This window comes from Ailuropoda melanoleuca, chromosome 15, assembly GCF_002007445.2.
Source record: "Ailuropoda melanoleuca isolate Jingjing chromosome 15, ASM200744v2, whole genome shotgun sequence".
Taxonomy (NCBI): Eukaryota; Metazoa; Chordata; class Mammalia; order Carnivora; family Ursidae; genus Ailuropoda; species Ailuropoda melanoleuca.
This window is the reverse complement of record NC_048232.1, coordinates 80,695,200-80,716,286: the sequence shown is the minus strand read 5'-3', so window position 1 is coordinate 80,716,286 and position 21,087 is coordinate 80,695,200. Positions and strand designations below refer to the sequence as shown.

Below are 21,087 nucleotides of genomic sequence, written 5' to 3'. Positions count from 1 at the left end.
GGGGGGGGGACACAGCCGGGGGCGGGGAGAGGATGAGACCGGGAAAGCCACCCCCAGGGGCTCCGGGGTCTGGGAATCACTGTGAGACCCCCGGGGACCATCCTGTGCTGGGGTGCTGGTGGTGGTGGGCGGAGGCAGGGTGGGAGGACGCGGAGGACGGTCGGTGAGGTGAGCATTTTTGGGGGGTGGTGCAGAGGCTCGATGGTGGACGGCTGTACCAGCCAGTGCCATACCGCACCTCCCTGCCCTCCTCCTTGTGAATCGGGGACCCTCGCCCCCTCTCGTACCGAGTGCTGCCGGGGTGGAGGAATTCATCTTCGTAGCTGGGAAGGGGGGTTTGATTGGTGCCGCTCCAGGGGGAGGGGGGTAGGGTGGGGCTTTACCCCCTTTACCCGCAGGAGGGCGATGGATTTGGTAAGAGGACCAGATGCGAGGACCGGGGTCCCCGAGGTGGGTGGGGACCCTTGCAAAGGCTTTGCCCCCTTCTCCGTAGTGCTGGCTTGGGGCAAGCAGGGAGGCAGCCCGGGAAGCAGCAGAAATCGGCATAGACTGCAGCTCTGGCAGGGAGGGCCACTGTCGGGCTGCGTGTGTGTGTGTGTGTGTGTGTGTGTGTGTGTGTGTGTGTGTGTGTGTGTGTGTTTGCATGTGTGGACTCCCCCAACTGGCAGAAGATGGGGGCAGGGGGGTGGGCGTGTTGGCTGGTGGGGCGGTGTGTGCACGTGGGGAGGGATGTGTGTGCCCTGTGTGTGCACACAGGGCTGTGTGCAGGGGCGGACCCTGCTCTGTCTGTACACACACACACAGACACACACACACACACACACACACACTGTCTGTGGCCCAGCAGGATTTTCTTGAAATGTTTGGAGGGGACAGAGCTGGTATGCGTGTATGTGTGTGCACTCGGGGAGCGTGTGTCCAGGACAGAAGCAGCCACAGTGTGTCAGGCATGCCCAAGGAGAGAGATTAGGAAGGGATGGTGGCGCTGGCCCTCGGCTGAGCTCAGGAGGAACATGGGACTTGAGGGCACTTTGTGTCGCTCTACGCTCCGTGCTGGGCCCCTCTTCCCTGAACCCTTCCTAGCCCAGCAGCCAGCTCTGGAGGGCACTGCCTCTGTCCCCTTGCCGAGACAGAGGTGTCGGACGGGAGTATGCGTGTGTGTGTCCAGGCTGCGGCTGTCGCTGTCAGCAGGCCAGGCTGTCGGAGGAGGAGAAAAGCTGGGGGGAGGCGGGGGTGCTGGCAACACCTGGAGGAATGTGGTGGAAGCTGCCAGCCCTGGACTGCCTGATTTAGTCATTGAGGGACATTTTCATACAGGGAGCCGCATCATGGGGGTGGGGCTGCGAGGATTTGCCTGTGTACATGCGTGGCCGTGGCTCACACACCTGTCCGAGGGCACCTGTGGGACATATGGTGGCTAGGCCATCAGCAGGGCATGTGGGCCTGTGCATGTGTGTAAACGTGTGTCCTATGAGGAATGCACACACATGCACATGCACACACAGGCCCTGTCTGTAAACACCTGTCCGGAGTGAGGGGTGACTCTGGAGCTGTGTACGTGGGGGGCGACCTCTGGGCCATCTGCCCCCGGGGCAGCAAGAAAGAGGAGTAATTGAAGGGGGGGGTCTCGGGGAGAAGTGTGCGTAATGTCAGCATGGGCCTGTGGGTATGACGTCAGTGAGAACCTCTGGTTGTGACATCAGCTCCAGGCTGCCAGTGACGTCACTGGGACAGCAGCGTGAGGGGTCACCCCCAGCAGCCAGAGTGTGTGATGTCAGTGGGAGGGTGTGTGGCCAACTGCGCTTCAGTCCCTGTCCCCTATGTTGTGAGCCGTGGGAGGGGGAGGAGGATGGAGCCCCGGAGTGAGCGGTCCCTCCCCAGATGCCCCAAGTGGGTGTGGGGCCCCTTTCCTGAAGGCCTCTCCTCTGCACCCCACCTTTCAGTGGGGCACCTCTTGCCGTCCCCTGACAGTCCCAGTTCTCTGCCAGCCGCTGCTGGGTCACAGAGATATGTGTTCGTGAGCGAGGCTGTGTGTGCAAATTCATGAGACAGCACAGCTAGGAGACGGAGCCCGCTGGTTCCAGTCCCGTGGGGCTACTCTGGGCTTTGTGATTTAGGCCTTCCTGTCGCCTCTCTGGGCCTCAGGGTCTCATCTGTCTCCGGGGTGGGGGTGGTTGGAAAGGTGAGGGGTGTCACGAGAGCCCACGGTGGGGGCTCAGTCCACCACGTCCCCGGGCCTCCTGCCCCAGCTCGGAGTCTAACTTTGTAAAGAACTTCTTTCTCCCTCCTCGGATCCCCAGAGCCGTCCTGTGGGGCTGGGAGGCTGGCTGCTATCATGTAGACACATGACAGATGAGCAAACTGATTCATTCCTTAGTGAGGATTTGCCCCCATCTGCCTTCCCGGGCGACACACTGGATTGGCAGGTCCCTTCCCGCAGGGCACTTTCTTTGTTTTATGGAGGGACAGGGAGCTCTGTGCAGTGGGGGTGGGGAGCGCCCAAGGCCAAGGGGTCACTGGCCCCTGTAGAGGCCGCCTCGACCCCCAGTCCCCTCTTGCTTGTCCTTCCAGCCAGCGATCTCCAGCCATAGGCAGGGTGACAGAAATGGGTGCTTTTGGCTGCTGAGCTTTCTCTTGTGCTCCGTGCCCGCTCCCCAGTGTGGCTTCCTTGTCCCCTGAAGTCTGCGGGATGTCTGCTCTGGAAGCACAGTGGTTCCAGGGACACCTCCACGGAGCGGCTGTGTGTGACGCGGGGTCAGCCTCGCTCTCCTCTGTCTGCGAGGCAGCAGCTGTCTTGCAGGCTCAGTGAGCGAGTGTGAAAGTGTGGCATCCACGCGCAGGGCCGGGAGGTACCCATCACGGTTACCCTCCCCCATTCCAGCGACAGTGCTCCCCACTGCCCCCCGGGGGGCCCAGGTCTGTCCCCCCAGTCGGTGGCCATAGTGCCCCGGGCCACGTGGAGCAGAAAGCCAGGAAGCGGGACCGCCTGGAAGCTCGAGCCTCCTTAACCAGTGGTCCAGAAGGTTAACTCAATCGTCTGCCTCTCACTGCCCCATCCAATCCCCTATTAAATTAACCTTCTCGGGGCTCAATGAGCACCTGGGGCAGAGTCACTGCCATTATTACCGGGAGGCCCGTTATTCCTGGTGCGGGGGGTCCTGGGGGTTGGAATAATGGAGCCCCTCCCCCTCTGCTCTGCAGACAGTCCCCGGGGAGGCCCCAGAGAGGCCCTGAGGCCAGGGAGCCACCTGGCCAAGTCGAGGCTGCATGGTGCTGCTGGTAGCAATAATTACAGTGATAATAATAACGATAATAATGATATGAGCTAATATTCAGTGAGCCCGAGAGCCAGGCCCGGGGTGAAGCTCTCTGTAAGTGTTTAATCCCCACAGAACCTTCTGTAGCACAGCTATTCTTATTCCTCATTTCCCACACAAGACACAGAGAGGTTGCAGACCAGCTCAGGGCCACACAGCAGCAGAACCAGGACTGGAAGCCCCACGTCAGCACCATGAATCGATGAACTCCTTTGCTAGGGAACCTTTCCATCTTGGGGTGTCCCTCGGTGAGGGACCTCTCTGCGCCTTGCCTTGCTCATCTGTCAGCAGAAGCAGTGGACGTGGCAGTGGCCGCAGGGACAGAGGGGCAGGAAGGCTCTAGGGTCTCAGGCCTGTTCCACATTCCTTCTGTGCCCCCCCCCGTCCCCTGTGACCTGTGACATCCCTGAAGCCAGCAGCATGCTCTCTCGTTGTCCCCCAGCACGGAGCACAGTGCCGGCACCCAGCGGGTCCTCTGGAGGGGCGCCCCTGGGTGATGGAGGGGATGCTGCTCCCAGATCAGTATCTTCCCCAGGCTCCGCTGCTGTCACGGCCTCAGCTGCGGTCCCCCTGGGCCACTCTACCATCCTCTCTCCCTCTCTCACTTGTGGAAAGAGTAGGGGCCCGGGGTCCAAATTCTGCCTCGTTTTAACGGTGTGTGTCTTGGGCAAGTAAGTTTCCTTCCAGAAGGCCCTGCTTCCTCAGTAGAAAGTGGGGATAACGATGCCGGGTTCCTAACTTTTCCAGTGTGGTTGCGTAAGAGAATGTCAAGTGCAGAGCATCGTGTCTAGCACATAGTAGGTGTCAATGAGATGAGTTCCCTCCCCCTTCCCATCTGTCTCCCTTATTCATTCCTGGTTCTCTGGAGTGGGTCCTGGGCTATAGTGTGTGTGTGTGTGTGTGTGTGTGTGTGTGTGTGTGTGTGTGTGTGTATCCCTCCCTCTCCTTTCAGCTTCTACGTTCACCCCCTGAAATACATAGAAACTGTTTCAGGAGCCGGGCTGGGAGGTCCCCCCCCCACCCGGAGAAGTGCGAGAAGGGCCTGGGAGCTGCCTGTGCCCCCATCAGGGATGTGCAGAGGCGCTGGGAGGGGGCAGGGCCTGTCTGTGTGCCCCTGTGAGTGTATGTGACTGTGTGTGTGTGTGTGTGTGTGTGTGACTAACCGTGTGCCTGGGCACGCTGGTCCCCACCTCTCCCAGGGAGGTGGGGAACAGTTCTGAAGGGCCGCCTGACTAGCCTGCCTGGGGCCCAGCCCCAGCCTCAGCCGCAGAACTCAGGGCTGATTCAGTTTCCCTCCTTGGCCTATCTTTGTCCCCTGTCTCTGAAATTCTCTTAGGATGGTGGACACAGGTGGGGGGGGGGTTGGCAGCCCACCTCCCTTGCTCCCTTGCTTTCTGCGCTTCTCACAACCCTCGGCCGGGGGGTGGTGGTGGTGGTGTTGGCGGTTCTGCTTTTCTGGGTGTTTCCTGTCTGTCTCTCCTACTAGTACGCCAGCTCCACACGGGCACAGACTCATAGACCCTCAAAAATGACTTGTGCAAGTTCTTATCTGCATGCTGTTGAGGATGGACTGATGCATTTTGCAATCAGTACACACACACACACACACACACACACACACACACACACACACACACAAGCATATCTCACCCAGGATAACCGCTGGAACGCACAGAGAGGAGTCACATGAAACATCTGAAAGAGGGATAAGACACGGGGGACATCTGCCGAGTGCCCATTGTGGGGCCTACACACAGTAGGGCTTGGGTGACAGAGGGGTTCTTGGTTGTGTGTGACCCACCCTTGAGGGGGCTGGCCGTACAGCCCGCAGCCTGGGGAGCGGGGTGGGAGAGGCGGGGCCCGCTTCTGCTCAGGTCACGGCAGGTCACGCAGGATCCCTGGGACCGCACACCTGCTGTGCGCCAGGCCCAGGGCTCAATACCGTCTATTACCTTGTTTCATTTTGGCTGGAGGATGGTGAAAGAGGGCCAACCAGCCTCTGGGTGGGGGCCGGCCAGGGCCAGGTGGAGCCAAGGTCTGGAGGTCGGAAAGCCTGGACTGGATTTTGGGAGGACGAGTCTGGACTGCAGCTGGGGTTCCATTACACAGGACCCTAAACTTTGGGCTAAGAAAGTGAGCGTCATCCTTTTTGTCAGGGAGTGCCAGAGTCTGGGGGTTTGTTAAAAATGCAGATTCTTGGGTCTTGTCCTCTGAGTTTTTGATTCAGGAGGGTTGCTGTGGGGCCTGGGAACCTGCATTTTTAAATGCATTTCCAGAATATGAATTCACCCATGTTTGCTGGTTGGAGGACAGCTAAGGGGGCTGCATCTTCCGGATCTTCCCGCACAGGTGGGGAGGCCGCAAGGGCATCTGCATTTTTCAGAGGAGACTGGGCTCCGAGAAGTGTGGCCCCTTGCCTGCGGCAAGACCAGGCCGGTACTGACTAATCTCCATGGTCACCAGCTGCTGTTCTCGGCTTGTTCATTGGCCCTCATTAAATCCTCAGAAAGACCCTCTGCATCATTCCTGTTGCACAGACGAGGGAATGGAGGCAGAGTCCGCAGGCATGGGTTCAAGGCCGCACAGCTGGGAAAGGCGTGAAGTGCGCTGGGGACGAAGTGAGACTGGAGAGGGCCGCCCCAGAGTCTTGGAGACACCATGCCCTCCCTCTCCCTTCCTTTGATGCCAGGGTGCAGGTGGAGCTGAGCCTGGGCTTGTGCACGTGAGCAGAGGTCAGAGGCTGCCAGGCAGTGGATGTGGGTGGGAGCAGAGACACCAGAGGAGGACGAGAGCCCGGAAGACCTCCCGGAGGCGGCAACGAAGAGTTGCGCAGCTTGGCCCCGAGGCCGGTCACCCGGTGCGCGATTTGGCAGAGAAAGGTCCGGATCCCGCGGGCGGTGAGGTGTGTCCATCCGCGTGTGCGTCCCGGAGCGGGCTCCCAGGGTGCACCGGCGCGCAGCCCTCCCCGCCTCCCCCTGCCAGCGGGGCACGTGCGCGGTGGCGTGGTGGGCGGGGGGGGGGGCGCACGGAGCCCCCTCCCCGGGTTGCCCCGCCCACCCCCGCGCCGGGCCCGCAGCACGCCGGGTTTCTGTCTTACTTCCCTGTGCTTAGAATTTGCAGCCACATCCCTTGCCGCTCGCAGGCAATTTCACGGCCTCTGGGCTCGGCACGGTGCGCGGGATCGTAAACCCTCGGGCGCAAGGCAGGGGCTGGCGGCAGGCCGTGGCGCGTGCCAGGGGCGTTAGAGGGGGGAGAGGGGGCGGAGGGGGGACTCCAGCGCCTGCGACTTGTTGGCGACGGAGTGTGTGTGTCAGGTGGGTGTGGACGGGATGGGGGGGCGCCGCCGAGAACTGCCCTGGGGGTGCGCCGCGGGTGTGCAGGCGTGGCCGTGCGTGTGCCTGGGGGGGTCTGAGAGTGGCTCCCGGTGCGTTGGTGTGCTAAGGGCCTGTGTGCATTGGCGTGTGAGGCCGTGTAGGGCCCCGTGCCGGTGGGCATGTTTGTCTGGGTGTGTATGGTGAAGCCCGAGTGTGTGTCGGGGGGTGGGGTGGGGGCAGTGCCTTTCCATGGGTGTGTTGACAGGTGTCTGTGCAGTGGCCCCAGGCGTGTTGGCACACGTGTGAGTCTGCACGCTTAGGTGGGCAGCACCGTATCTGGCTTCTGTGGGCAGCTGTGCACACGTCCGTGTGAGGGGATGTGGAATTCTGGTGTTGCTGCCTGAGTGTCCTGGCAGTGTGTATAAGGGTGTCTGCTGGCCATGGGGCGCAGGGTCAAGTGTGGAGGAGGTATTCCTGGGGACCTGGGCCTGGGAGCCCTTTCCAGGAGCCAGCTGGTGCGTCCTTGTCCTCTGCCTTTGAGCGGGGGCAGCGCCGGACCGCGTGCGCACTGTTCTTCCGTGGCTGTCGGCTGCCAGCACCGGGAGGGTCTACGTGTGCTTATGAATGGCAGCGTGGAGGGGGCCAAGGTGTGAGCCCCTGCCTGTGCGCCAGGGCTGGGAGGACCATCTGGGCTGGTGGAGGGTGGGCGCCAGGCAGGGAGGGGGGCCTCCGAGGGAAGAGAATGAGTGTATGCGTGTGCACGTGTGCACACAGAGGGAGGAAGGTTGGGTCGAGGCGCGTCTGTCTGGAAGTGTGTGTGTCTGTGCCGCTGGAGGTCAGGCAGGTGCATGACTTGTAGGGCGTGTGAGTGCGTGTGATAGCATTGCACCCAGCAGGGCACAGGCCGTGGGCACACTGGGAGAAGGGGTGTGTGCCAGAGTCATCAATGAGAGATGATAGGGAGGCGGGGGGNCTGCAGGGAGTCAGGAACATGGGCTAGGCTGGGGAGAGGTGGTAGGAATGGGGTCCCTTCAGCTCCCAGGAAATCTACCCATCTGTAGCTTGCCCCTCCTCCAGGAACCATGGAGGGATTGAAAGAAGTCCTGTGGCCCTGGCCCCTTCCCTCCTCTCACTCCTGAACCCAGTGGGGGTAGGATGGGGTCGCAGCCTTCCATCTCTTTTCCCCAGCATCTTTCTGTATCCATCACCCAGCCTCCCTCTCCCCCACCTCCCAGCCTCCATCTCCCCTACTTCCCAGCCTCCATCTCCCCCACCTCCTGGCCTCTATCTCCTTCACCTCCCTGATTCCATCTTCCCCATCTCTCAGCCTCCATCTCCCACTCCTCCTTGTCCCCTTCTCCCCCTCCTACCTTCCTCCCTGTCTCCCATCTCCCTGCCCCCCTCTCCCCCCTCTCCCCTGCCTCCCTCTCCCCCATCTCCCTGCCTCCCTCTCTCCCATCTCCCAGCCTCCCTTTCCCCCTCTCTCTGCTTCCCTTTCCCCTATCTCCCTGCCTCCATCTTCCCCTCTTCCCAGCCTCCATCTCCCCCATCTCCCAGTCTCCATCTCCCGTCTCCCTGCCTCCCATCTCCCTGCCTCCCATCTCCTCCACCTCCCCACCTCCATCTCCTTCATCTCCCAGCCTCCATCTCTCCATCTCCCAGCCTCCATCTCCTCATCTCCCAGCCTCCGTCTCCCCGCCTCCATCTCCCCATCTCCCAGTCTCCATCTCCCAGCCTCCATCTTCTCATCTCCCAGCCTCCATCTCTCTACCTCCCAGCCTCCATCTCCCCCATCTCCCCGCCTCCATCTCCTCTATCTCCCCGCCTCCATCTCTCCACTGCCCTGCCTCTGGTCTCCTCCATCTCTCTCCATTTCTGCCTCCATCTCCCTCCATCCCTCCCCTCTCTCTGCCTCCTCCCTCTCTCTCACACTGATATTCATTTGTGGTATATTCGGTTGCCATGGGAAACCTAAGAAAGAAGTGAGTGTACCCTTCAAGACTTCAGCATTTTCCCTCCTCCCTCCCTCCTGCTGCCCCCCTCCCCCTCCTTCTCTCCTCCTCTCCTCTCCCTCCCTCCCCTTTCTCCCCCTCGCTTCCTCGCAGAAGGAGAGGACCTGGGTGAGAAGCTGCCGCCCGCCTGAGCTGGACCAGGACCCGAGACCCCATTGCTCCTGCTGCTGCCGCCTGCCGCTGCTGCGGGGGGGCCCCCCTGAGACCAGGCCAGGGATAGAGCCTCACGGTCTGGAGGGCCCCCTTAGCCCGCAGCCATCGGTAAGGACAGGGTCCTTCTGACTGTGTGCGAGTGTGTGGCTGGATGTGAGCAGAGCTCCCGTGACCTGGCCTTGCGAACTGTGGTGTAGCGCGGCCTGTCTTCCATCGGTCCCTTCCTGCCTGCCCCCCCCCACCAGCTGTGCGCGCCCTCACCTGCCTCTCCCCAGCTTCCCTTCCACGGGGCCTATGAGGTGGCAGGCAGAGTGGCAGGCCTTTCTGGGGGCCGGGACAGGCCCACCGTGGCGGGTGGGAGAAAGTCCTGTTCCTGCCCCTCGTCGGGCCCAAGAGGCTGAGCAGGGCCTGCCTGCACCCCATGGGGCTGGGGGCATCTGTGCCGGGCTGGGGTGGGGGCCGGCTTCCAGGGTCTGGCCTGGGAGAACAGGGTCTCCTTTCCTCCCTCGGTGGAGGGGGGGTGATTTCCGTTGTAGAGAGGGGCCGACTGAGGGGCCGGGAGTGAGCTGAGAGCAGAGACGCGGGGCAGAATCAATACCGGGTCTGATCTGGCGTCTGGAATTTTGTCGGGAGAGCAGGTAGACAGCTGGAGGCCGCAGGCAGGCAGGAGCTGTTCCGTCTCCGCTCGGGCTGGTGGCTGCCCTGGAGAGGAGATGCTGTCACTGTCACCGGGGCTGTGTTGGTGGTGGCCACGTGGAGGGAGCTGTGGTCCAGGCGGGTGCTGAGTGACGGCGGTTGCCTTGGCAAGGGAGCTGCCTCTGTGGCATTGTGGTCTCCATGGAGAGAGGAGGAGACAGAGGGAGGAGGCTGGCTGGCTGGGCACGGTGTTGGCGGTTGCTAAGGAGAGGGAGATGCCGTCTCTAGCACGAGGTGGTCCCCACGTGGAGGGGCCGTGGCTGCCGAGGTGTGGAGGGCCCCGGGGAAGGGCTGGTTATGGGTGCTCTGGAGGGGCCGTGCAGGGAGTGAGTGGGGTGGTGAGGGCTCCATGGGGGATGGTGGGGGTGGGACACTGGTGGGGGGCTGCTTCCACGGGCTTGGTGTTGCTGGCACAGGCTGAAGCAGGGTTCTTTGGCGGGGGGGTGGGGGGAGGGAGACACAGTGGGCGGGTCTGAGCTGTCCCTTCACTTTCAGGCTCATCCTGTTCTTACCTCCCACTTCTGCGGCCAGGCGCCCCCACCTCTGCCTCCTGGAGCCTTCCTCCTCCTCAGGGCCTTTGAGCCTATGAGTCCCCCATCCGGATGCATGTTCTCTCCTTGTCCCCAAGTGACTTTGGCCCCATCCCTCAGGTTTGCTATGCTCCAGGATACCCGGCATTGATACCTGCCTTTCAGGCATCAGATAGGGCAGGTAACTTGCCCCACGTCACACAGCAGGCACACGCACCGGGGCTGGGATTTGACCCCTGGGCACCTGTCTCCCCAAACACCCAACTCACCGGTCCTGACTCCTGCCTTGGGAGCCTGCCCCTCCATGACCGCCCCGCTGAGAGTTGTCTCTCTCTTCCCTCAGTCTCCACGTACTTTTCCAAAGCAAACATTTCACTTCAATAATTACAGTAGGAGGCAGCACGGGACAGCAGCAACCTGGGTTTGAGTCCTGACTCCGGCACTTACAGCTGTATGGGCCGGGGCCTCAGTTTCCCAATCTGTAAAATGGAGACGACGTGCATGCACCTTGGGCTTGCTGGCACCGGGGAGAATGTAATCGACGACCCTGATGTGGCTCCCGGCGCATAGTACAGTCTCTGGAAGGGTCAACCACCGCCACCGCCACCACCAGTATAATTCCTTTCGAAAATGATCTAAAAAGGATTTTCTGACATGCCTGAGGAGGACAATGGTGACGTCTCACCAGAGGTCTGCCTCACTGTGCCCTTCCGTGGTGACCCTTGAGCCCTGGGGGGCAATGACCGGACAGCAGGAAGTGGGGCTGGAGAGGAAATGGGCCTCGGAGAGTCAGCAAGGCTTGCTTGCTGAGCCCGCATAGAACCAGGTGCGGTGGCTCCGCGGTCCCTGCTACCTGCCCGCGTGCTCCGGGGGCCCGTGTGTGTGCTCTGCTCACGCGGGCCTTGGCCTCCCAGCTGCTGCCTGAGCCCCCTGTTTCCTGGCTTCCTTCACGGGACCCGGGCGTCCTTTCAGGCGAGTGACTGGCAGTGTCCTGGGAATAACGCTTTCAGGGCAAGTCCTTCCCACTCCCAGGGGACAGGCCAGGCAATGGACAGAAAGGGAGGTCCAAAGAGGGACAGTTGAGGGACTTGGGGGCTGAGCGGCAGGATGACTCTCTTTCTGAGTGACACAGACCTGAGTTCAGAGCCTCTCTGCCACTTTCTAGGTGGGTGGCCCTGGGCATGTTTCTTACCTTTTTGGGAGCCTCAACTTTTTTCTTTGTGCGATGCAGGTGACAGGACTCGGCCTCCCTTTCCCCGTGTGCGGCAGGGGGATGACGGTAAAGCCCAGGGCCTTGCCGCCTGGGAGGGGCTCCCTGGAGCCACAGCTGCTCTTTCCAACCCGTGAGCCTTTCCTCACCTTTCCAATGACCTGCGGGAAGTGGGGGGAGAGGTGTCCCGCGTGGCCCCAGGTGGCAGAAGGGGGACCAACCGGGCGCAGACTTCTGTTCAGCCCAAGACGCTTTCTGGCGGTCAGGGCAGTCTTGGGATCGCCTGGGGGAGAGGCAGGGAGCACTCTGTGACTGGTGAGGCCACACAAGGCTGGCAGGACCTAGGGTTTGGGATGACAAGACCTCAGTTGCCATTTAGGGGCTGTGGGGTCTTCGGAGCCTCGGCTTCCCCACTTTGCAAAACAGGAGGAATAAGAATGAATCCAGGTGCGTGGAAGAGACAGGCTTCCCTCGAAGCTGCCCAGTATCCTGTTTTCCAGAAGAGGAAAGCAAGGCGCAAGGAGCTCACGGGGTTTAGAGCAGTAACACCACCAGCTGCTCTTTCTGGAGCTTCTGCTGGGCGCTTCCCCCAGGCTCCACGTCATGCTGAATTCCTCTGAATTCCTCGGCCTTTGTACTTGCTGGTTCTTCCGCAGGAGCTGCTGCCCCTCCTGTGCTCCCCGCTGCTCCCGGGGCTTGTTACTGGTGCCCCCNTCCCTCGAAGCTGCCCAGTATCCTGTTTTCCAGAAGAGGAAAGCAAGGCGCAAGGAGCTCACGGGGTTTAGAGCAGTAACACCACCAGCTGCTCTTTCTGGAGCTTCTGCTGGGCGCTTCCCCCAGGCTCCACGTCATGCTGAATTCCTCTGAATTCCTCCGCCATTTGGTTCCAGGTTCTGTGTCCCCTCCCCAGGCAGGCCCTTTCTGAGCCCTCTGTCTGTGACCCTGGGGCCTCTTCCGTCCCTTTGTTTCCATTAGCCCCTAACACAACCGGATGCTATTTTGTTTTTTGGATTTTTTTGTTTTTGTTTTTGTTTTTGTTTTTTGCTTATTTATTATCTGTCCTTCCCCCAGCACCGATTTTCAGTTGACGAGGGCAGGAACTTTCTTGGTCTTGTTCCCCGCTCTCTCCCACGTGCCTCGAACGGGGCCTGGCACCTGACACATAGTAGGTGTTCAGTAAATACGCCGTGACCACATAGATGGGTAATCCTGCCGGCCACCCTGGGATGCCAGGCTTATCATTCCCATTTTACCCACAAGGGAAGCGAGGCTGGGGAGGCCTGGTCATTTGGCCCCAGAGATGCAGTGGGACGTCGGTGGCAGAGCTGGCCTCGGAGCCCCGATTGTGCTGACTCTGGGTCAAGCGCTTTTTCTGCTGCGTGACACCACCTTGCTGGGGGCCCGGCCTTTCAAGCCAGAGAGTTTGGACATCACTCTGACCGCAGAGGCAAAATCGCAGAAAGGCTCTCAAGTGGGGAAGGATCCTGCCATAAAGAAGAGCTTCTGGTAGCAGCCTGAGTTGTCAAAACCCTTCAGGTTAGTTGCTTACTAGCTGTGTGTCCTTAGGCAAATTACTTAACCACTCTGTGTCTCAGTTTACTTGTTTGTAGAATAGAGATGATATCTTGGCTTATCTAGATGGGCTTCTGGGAGGCAGCGGGCTTGGAGCTTCGATTTGCAGGCTTGACTCCATGGCCCTTTCCCCAGAGTAGAAAAACAGCCTCCACTGAATCACCCAGTCCTGGGAGGCCCCACTGCTCATTCCTGAGGGAACTGAACTTCTTCTGAGTTCTGAGTAGGAGACATTTAAGGTGCTTGGAAAAGGCCATTTTCTGCCCTGCCAGCCTGGGCTCTCGCCCTGCCTGTCCCACCCCCCCAAAAAGAGGAAATTGAAGAAAGAAGGAAACTGGTTTTCTTTGAGCACTTAGTATGTGCCGGGGACTTTCCTGTCGGTGTCCTCATTCACGGTCACAGCAGCCCAGACAGAGTAGGGGTTGTTATGCCTGTTTTACAGATGACCTGCCTCAGGTTTGAGGACATTCTCCATAGGGCACAGAGCAGGGATGTGGACCTGGGCTCAGAGGCTCCTGCCTGCACTGTGTCGGGCGAGGGGAGGCATGATGGAGGCATCTGGGGTTGGTCTGCTCTGGGGTGACCCAGGGAGTGGGCTGGTGACCCTAGCCCCACCAGGACCTAGCTTAGAGAGCCCTGCCCCTGATTTCGGAGGCTGGACCTTGAGAGAGGCTGTGGCATGGACAGCCGGCTCCCCCCCTCCCACCAACCGCCCCCTGGCCCCCTGCTGGCAGCAACATTAGCCCTGGGAATAGATCTGGCCTTGTATGCGGTCCCAGAGGTTCACTCAAGACCCCATTTGTTTGGGGAGGAGAAAGGGGGGTCTGTGGTGCCCAACAGAGGTGGGATTCATGGATAGGGCCCGGGGGAGGGGAGTAGGCTGCCTGGTACGGGCCAGGCCTGGAGGAGTGCCAGGAGGGAGCGGGAGAGGAGGAGGGGTCCTGCTTGTACCATCGGGGCGAGGGTTATACTCTGGGTGGGGGGCTGTGTGGGTGGAGGTGTGGAAGGAGGGAGGTGGGAGTCTCACCCTCATTACTTCCCAGTCTGAAGGAAGGAGAGCGAGGTGGCCCTGTCCTCAGGGAGTCCCTAGTCTTCCGGGGACGAGGAAAGCCTATGCCATCAGTATCCTGGTCTGAGGGAGACATGGCCCTGATTTCAGGGGGTCCCCCGTCTCCCAGGAGCCCTAGTCTGAGGGCAGAGGCTCAGTCCGCTTCATGAGTGTAGGAGGAAATCACAGTCCCTCTGAGTGAGGCTCCCTGAGTTCTGAGAAGACTTCCTGGAAGAGGCAGTCCCTAAGGATTGGGAAGGTGTTAGATTTAGGGCTGGGGCTTCAGGAGGACGTGTTCTGTGGTTGGAAGCAAGGCACAGTGGGTTCCATCCCAATCCTGAGGGTCCTGTGCACCTGAGTCTCTATGTTTACTCATCTGTGAAATGGGAACATTGCGTGCAGACGGTGCCGGGCTCCTGCAGGGGGATGGAATGAGACAGGGTTGCGGAGGGAACTGTTTACAAATAGCAGACCCATAGGGCTGCTGGGGGCTGCATGGTTGGTAAGGCCTGAGGCATCCTAGAAGTTGCTAAAAATCCCTCCCCCCGCCCCTTGCCTCCACACTGGGTCACAGCTCAACCAACCTAGCTTCAGGAGGGAGGGCAGACTCTGCTGAGCTGTGAGGGGGAGGCCAAGGGCCATAGCTTTCCTTCCTGCCTCTGACTTGCTGTGAGACCCTGGCTCACCCCACACCCTCTCTGGGCCTCGGGCTGAGACCCAGCTCCTCTTCCTGAAGATACCATTTGAGGTCTGTGGGGAGACACAGACCTTCCCCTCCCCACTCAGGGCTGCGCTTTAAGGATGGAGGTGGGAGCTCGCCAAGGATCCCGAGCATCCTGGGAAGAGACGAGCTGTGGAGGGGTTGGCAGAGGAAAGCAGGTTCCCCAGATGATGGCGGCTTGGGAGCCCTTGAGCCAAGCAGAGACTGGAGGAAGGAGGCCCTTCTTGCCTCTGTCTGACACTCCGGGGTGTTGGCTTGCGGTCGGTGGGTCAGAGCAGAGAAAGTCCCGGGGCTGTAAGATGGGGAGACACAGTGGCCAAGCGTGTGGGCCCAGACCTGGGTTCAAGTCCCCATGCTACCCTGACAAGTTGCCACGCCTCTGCAAAATGGGAAAGAGTACCCGCCTCCGAGGATTGATACTACCAAGTGCTTGGCCCTGACCCTGGCATACAGTCAGTGCTCAATACATGCTGACTCTGTTGTTGGGGTTCCTGCTGGCAGGAGCAGGTAGGCAGGGCTGCAGCGGCCCTCCCAGCCACCCCCGTCTCAGGCTGTTGGGGATGGGTTATGGCCTGTGGAGTCCTGAGGCCTGGGGTGCGGGGTTAGGAAATGTGGGGGTGTCTGCCTGTCCGGCCCCTCCCACTCTCCCCAGTACCTGCTGGACAAGATATAGACGTTGCTGCTGAGTTCTGGAGTAGGTGGCCTGGGCCCCCCCACGCGCGTTTGTCCCCTTGTGGCTGCGTGGTTCTGGGCAGTCCGTCTCCAAACCTCAGCTTTTTCATCTGCAAAATGGCATCAAGGGCCTTCGTGAGGATTAAGTGAGACGAAGCGGGCAGGCAGCACCATCCACTCTTCTGCGGACACGCATGACGTGTGGCACTTACGGTCCTTGTCACTGCCCTGCTCTTCCCCTCTCTCCTCCGGCTGGCCTTAGTGGCTGCAGAGGGGGAGGGGGCTTTGGGCATGGGGTTCCTGGCTTGGCTGAGATGACAGCTGACCTGGATGCTCTGTTCTGGATTCTGGATTCAGGGGAAGCTCCGGGGAAGAGGAACGGCACTGTCCTCAGAGACCCCCTGGGCCCGCGGGGCAGCTTGCAGACAGTGAGGGGCCTGGGGAGAGGTGGGAGCCGGGCCTTGGCAGGGGCTCAGGACCCCAGAGCACTGGAGGGTCAGAGCCCTTGGGGTCTCCCTCCCTTTGCCCTGCCGTTCTGGGCAGGCTGACACCCAGAGGGGCACTGGCCCAGGGTCCCTGGGCGGTGAGTGGCCAGGCTGAGGGTAGGACCCAGGTAGTACCCAGAACTTTCCCTTCTGGGGCCCCGGGCCAGCCTGAAGTGGCTGCTTCGGAGCGGGTCGCGCCAGGGCCCGAGCGGAGCTTTCTTGGCTCTGCCTTTCCCTCACTCCATCTGTGTCTCCCCGTCTCCTCTGTCTGTCATCTCTCCACTCGGCCCAGCTCTGTGGCAGCTTCCGTGTCCCTTCCTTGTGTGGCTGGCCGACTGCATGTGCACACGTGTGCACGGGGTGATTTTTGTGTGTTTGTTGCGTGTTGCAGTGTGTACGTGTAAGGGGGAACGTGCGAGTGTATACTCCCGCTTTCTAACTAAGGAGCTGACACGTGCTCTCTGAGTAGAAAACAGAGGGATGAGCTGGTGCCGCCGCCCCATCACCGGGGGGGCCCTTCCCCGCGTTTCTGGGCCCCCGCAAACACACGGGTGCCATCTGTTCTTACCCCTGTGGGACTCGCCTTGCCGCCTCTACCCCTTACTCCACACTCTGGACCTCTCCCCTCGGGGACAGCGGGGGCTGTGCTGGTCTGCTTGGCAGAGGGTCCCCTTGAACGACCGTTTCCCTGTTTGGGGGGGGCTGGGTTGGTTGCACATTTTCCACCAACACTGCATGACTTCAGATACTCGCATCGTGGACATCTAGGTTCCCCTTGCAACTGTTGGTTGAGGGCATCAGGGAGGACCCCCATTCTGGGTGGGATTCCTGCCAGTGGGGCTCCCTGGGACTGGGGTAGGGGTGGAGTGGGGGCCCAGGAGGCCCCTGGCTATCCCTGGGGCAGAATGCTGGGGACTGGGAATGCTGTAGCCCTGGCTGGGAGGCCAGAGTGCCCTTGCCACCCCCCGCCTGCTGTGACCCAGGACCACTGGCCTTGGGCCCTCGGCACCGAGGCGAGCTGCTTTGGCACCTGCTGCCCAGGGCCCCTGGGTGGCCGTAGGCGTGCTCGGGACTCCTGGAGCTGGGGGTGGGGCAGAGAAGGTGGTGCAGCGCCTGGCTCCCAGCCTGTGCTCTGACCTCGGTCTCCATATAGCCTCTGCTTACCTCCCGGGGCCCGAGCCAGGGTCAGTCCTGGGACGTCTTCGTTCTCTTGGCCAAGCGAGAGCTACCTCAGTGTTGGAGGGAGAGAGTACTGGGCAGAGAGTCCTGGACCCAGGGTTGGAATCTCAGCTGTACCCCTGGCCCTCAGGGGGACCCAGTTCTCAGGCTGTCCATAGAGTCTAAGGGAATCATTTATTCTTTTGATCTGACAACGCCCTAGGAATGCTTGCCACGTACCAGGCACTATTCAAAGAACTCTATAGAAATTAAATCCTCACAACAATCCAACAAAATGTCACGATCCCTGTTTTATAGATGGAGAAACTGAGGTGCAGAGAGGTTAGGGATCCTGCCCATGGTCCCAGAGCGAGTCAGTGGGGAGACTGGGATTTGAACCTGGGCTATCAGGCTCCCGGGCACCCTCCCCCAACCACCTTGCTACAGGAACCCTTGAGAGTGTGCAGAGAGCAGTGCTCTGGCAGGGTCTGGGCCAGCCTGGTCCCCTGGTCTGAGCCTTGACGGTGGTCCAGGAAGGTGGTCCTGGGGCACGGGAGGTGTGGCAGCATGGGATCGGGCTGGATTTGAGTGCCCAGCTCATCACTCACCGAACAAGTCACTTGACCTAGCTGAGCCTCAGTTTCCCCATTTGTCAAACAGGTTAACATTACTTACCTGGCAGGGCTGTTGTGGGAATTCCGTGCAGTGAGGCGTAGGGGACACTGGGCACGCTGCAGGCTCTCAGGACGTGGTGGCCAGCTGTGATGGCTCCATGACCAGGGGAGAGGGAGGCAGTTCAGGGTGGCCTGTGCCAGCCGAGGTGAGCGTGCACCCTTGGGAGGCTTGACTGGGAGAGGATGAGCCTTCAGGGGCACGGGCAGCCCCTCTCATCGCTGCATGCACCTGTCCCTCTGGTGTGTCTAGTGTGCTTGTGAACGCAGGGCTGGGACTGTTGGCTCTGTGTGCATGTGTTGGGGGCATGCCGCCGCCGCTGGTGTCACCCACATACCCACACCCACGATGCAGAAACAACAGAGAATCCTCACTTATGAGGGCTGGGGTACACCTTGGAGACCACCTCACTCGGCTCCCTCCTTGTTGCCGATGGGGAAACTGAGGCCCAGACAGGGGAAGGGGTTTGCTCTGGGGCCCACAGTGAGTTCCAGTTATCTCAAGTTTCATTGCTGGGCAGGACCTTCTCTAAGAAATACAATGACAAGGGGCGCCTGGGTGGCACAGCGGTTAAGCGTCTGCCTTCAGCTCAGGGCGTGATCCCGGCGTTATGGGAGAGCCCCACATCAGGCTCCTCTGCTATGAGCCTGCTTCTTCCTCTCCCATTCCTCCTGCTTGTGTTCCCTCTCTCGCTGGCTGTCTCTATCTCTGTCAAATAAATAAATAAAATCTTTAAAAAAAAAAAAAGAAATACAATGACAAGCCCTGCCTTCGGTGGCCCTAGTCACCCTGGCCCGTCTCCACGGGGTCGGCGCCTGGAGGCTTCTCTCTGTCTCACGCTGCATTGATTGGAACATGGAACACTGAACAGTGGAAGCCGTGGGGACAGAAAGCTTGCCCTGCACGGAGCCTGGTGGGCGCATAGTAGGTGCGGCCACAGTACGTGCGCGGTACACATTCGTTGACTCAGTGACCCTAGCAGTCCGCCCTTCCTGCTCTCTCACGGTAAAGTCTGAATTTCAGAGGGGCAGGGACTTACCCAGAGGAGAGCGGGGAATTGAGCCCAGATGTCCTGGCTCCCGGTCCCAAGCCCTCTTGTTTGGGGCACTCATGGATGTGTGTGCACGTACATGCACGTGCACACACGCACGTACAAGTGCACACGCACACACATAAGCGCACAGACACACACTCAATGCGCTCACTCTATGCCACGAACCAAAAGCTTCACTCTGATCATTGCTCAATTTTCTAGCTTAGAAGTATCCATCTGTCCATCTCTTTGCCAAGGCCGTGGGCTGGACACCTAATGGGTCGCCTGTTCTGGGGCCTCCCCCCGGTCTGTGGCTGCCCCCAGGATGGGGCAGGAGTCCTGGAAGGGGGCTCTGGGAGTGTAGGACCCACCCAAGGGACGTTGCCCCAGGCACATTCCCTGCTGTGGCCCTCCTTCTGGCCACATCCACTGAGTCCTGCACTGAAATCCCTGCCCAAGCACCCAGATTCCCTCCCCGCCTGCCATTTCTGGGCTGTCTCAGGCTTTGGGGGAAGCGGGTATCATTCCTGGGGACCAGCCTCCCCCGCCTCCCCCAGGAAGCCTGCCCTAATGCCCGGGAGGATGGTAATTAGCATGAGGCAGGCTGATTAGCTCAGAAATTAAGTCTTTGTTTCCCTCGCTCCCCAGTTTCCCTAATTGAGCAGATGCGGAGTGGGGGGAAGGGAGGGGCTGGGGGTTGGTCACGGGGCTGGGTGGGGGCCCGTGTGGCTGTGTGCTCAATGCAGGAGGTGGTGGGGGTGACGGGTGCGTGTGGGGGTAGATAGGGGCACGGTTGGGGTACAGTCGGTCAGAAGGCGGGGCTGGTGGAGGAATGCCAGGGTGGGGGTTGCCCCTGGGGTGGACCCCCAGGCTGCAGCCCTCTGGGGATATGGTTACTTGGCTGGGGGGGGGAGGCATCAATCCCAGGACCCCACTGGAATGCTTGTGGACCCTGATTCTTTCCTTCAGGTCTTCCCATCCGATCAGTAATCACAGCTGCTGTCCTTTATAGAGCGCCTGCTGTGTGCAGTTCCTGGGCTGAACACCTTTTGCGTATCTCCTTGTTTCGTCCTCAGACAATGGTGCAGGGATAGGACCCCTCTTTTTTTACGGCAGGTACTTAAGGCTCAGAGAGGTGAGGTGACTTGTCCAAGGTCACACAGCTCAGAGCAGCTCGGGCAGGGTTCAGACCCAGGCAGTCTCACGTGGCCTATCCTGGGCTGAGAGGGCCACTTGGGCTGGGGAGGGAGGGTCCTGTGATCGGATGGTGGTCTGTCCCGGGCCTGGATGCTCGGGTAAGTGAGGTTCTTTCCTTCTCATCTGTTACATGGGGATCATTGCTTTCGCTTTCTCGGGTTACTGGGAGGAACGTTAGCAACGACTGTAATGATGACCCATGGTGGTGATTTAGTGCTTGCTGTGTGCCGGGCAGGTGACAGATGCTCCCGTGTTTTCATATCGCACGCTCACAACAGTCCCACGAGCCACGGGCAGATACCCTCCTTATCCTCATTTCACATTCTCAGGAGCCGAGGTTGGAGGGGAGGCGAGGGGCTGCTCCTGGTCCCATAGTTAGTAAGCTGGGACCCAGGGGTCGGCCCCAGATCGTCCTCCTTGATCACCACTCCGCACGGTCTGTAACACCTGTGAGAGCGCGGCTCACGCTAGATGCTCAGCAAAGGTTAGCATCCTGCCCCTCTCCCGGAAGGAGCCCGTTCCTTGAGGGAGGTTCCTTGAGATCCCACACCCCTGGGGGACCCAGGGGGAAGCCCTCTTCATAACAACCTTTGGAACTGGCATCACTTTTATTTCCATTTTAGGGATGGGGAAGTTGAGGCTTGCCCAGGATCTCCCAGCTGGTGAGGTAGCGGGGCCCGGATTTGAACCCAGGCCGTCTGGCTCCAAGTGCCGAGTGTGGAAGACATGTCTGTCCCTGGGGAGTGAGCTCCCCGGCCTGATCGGCAGCCTCTGCTCTTGGGGGTGGGGCTCCACCTCCCGGGCTCCTCCCAGCAGCTGTGTATGAGGGAGGAGGGGTGCCCAGGCCTCTGTCCTGACACGTCCTTTGTGGGGGTCCCCCTCACCCCTAAAACTCAGCTTGTTCCATCCTGGACTCCTCTCATCCAGCGTCTTGACCCAGGTGCTTCTTCTCTGAGGCTTTCTGCTCTGGGGTGGGCACTGCCGTCTTTCAGCTGCCCCCCTGAACCCTGGGAGTCATCGCTCAACACCATGCTTGGGGTGTTCTCTTGTCCTCATGCTGAGGGTGACCCGTGGGTCACCGAGCCCTGCTGTCATGTCCTCCCATCTCCTGGTCACCCTGTCACCATCGTAGCAGGTCCGCAAAGGCTGCTGCCTCCACTCCTGTCCCTCCTAGTTCATTCTACACCCTTCCATTGGCAGGACGCCCTAGTGTGTCGCTGGCTCCCCACTCTCCTTGGGCCAAGATCCAGAATCCTTACCCTGGCTTTTGAGACCTGCAGGGGCTTGGCCCAGCCTC

At 60.4% G+C, this 21,087-nt stretch overlaps 1 long non-coding RNA gene across 1 annotated transcript in view; it reads left to right on the top strand.

Moving 5' to 3' along the window:
• LOC117796452 overlaps window positions 1–21,087 on the top strand; it is a 35,698-nt gene that overhangs the window by 320 nt on the left and 14,291 nt on the right. The window contains exon 2 of the long non-coding RNA XR_004620978.1: window positions 8,740–8,904. This is a non-coding gene — a long non-coding RNA (uncharacterized LOC117796452). The remainder of the gene's footprint in view (window positions 1–8,739; window positions 8,905–21,087) is intronic.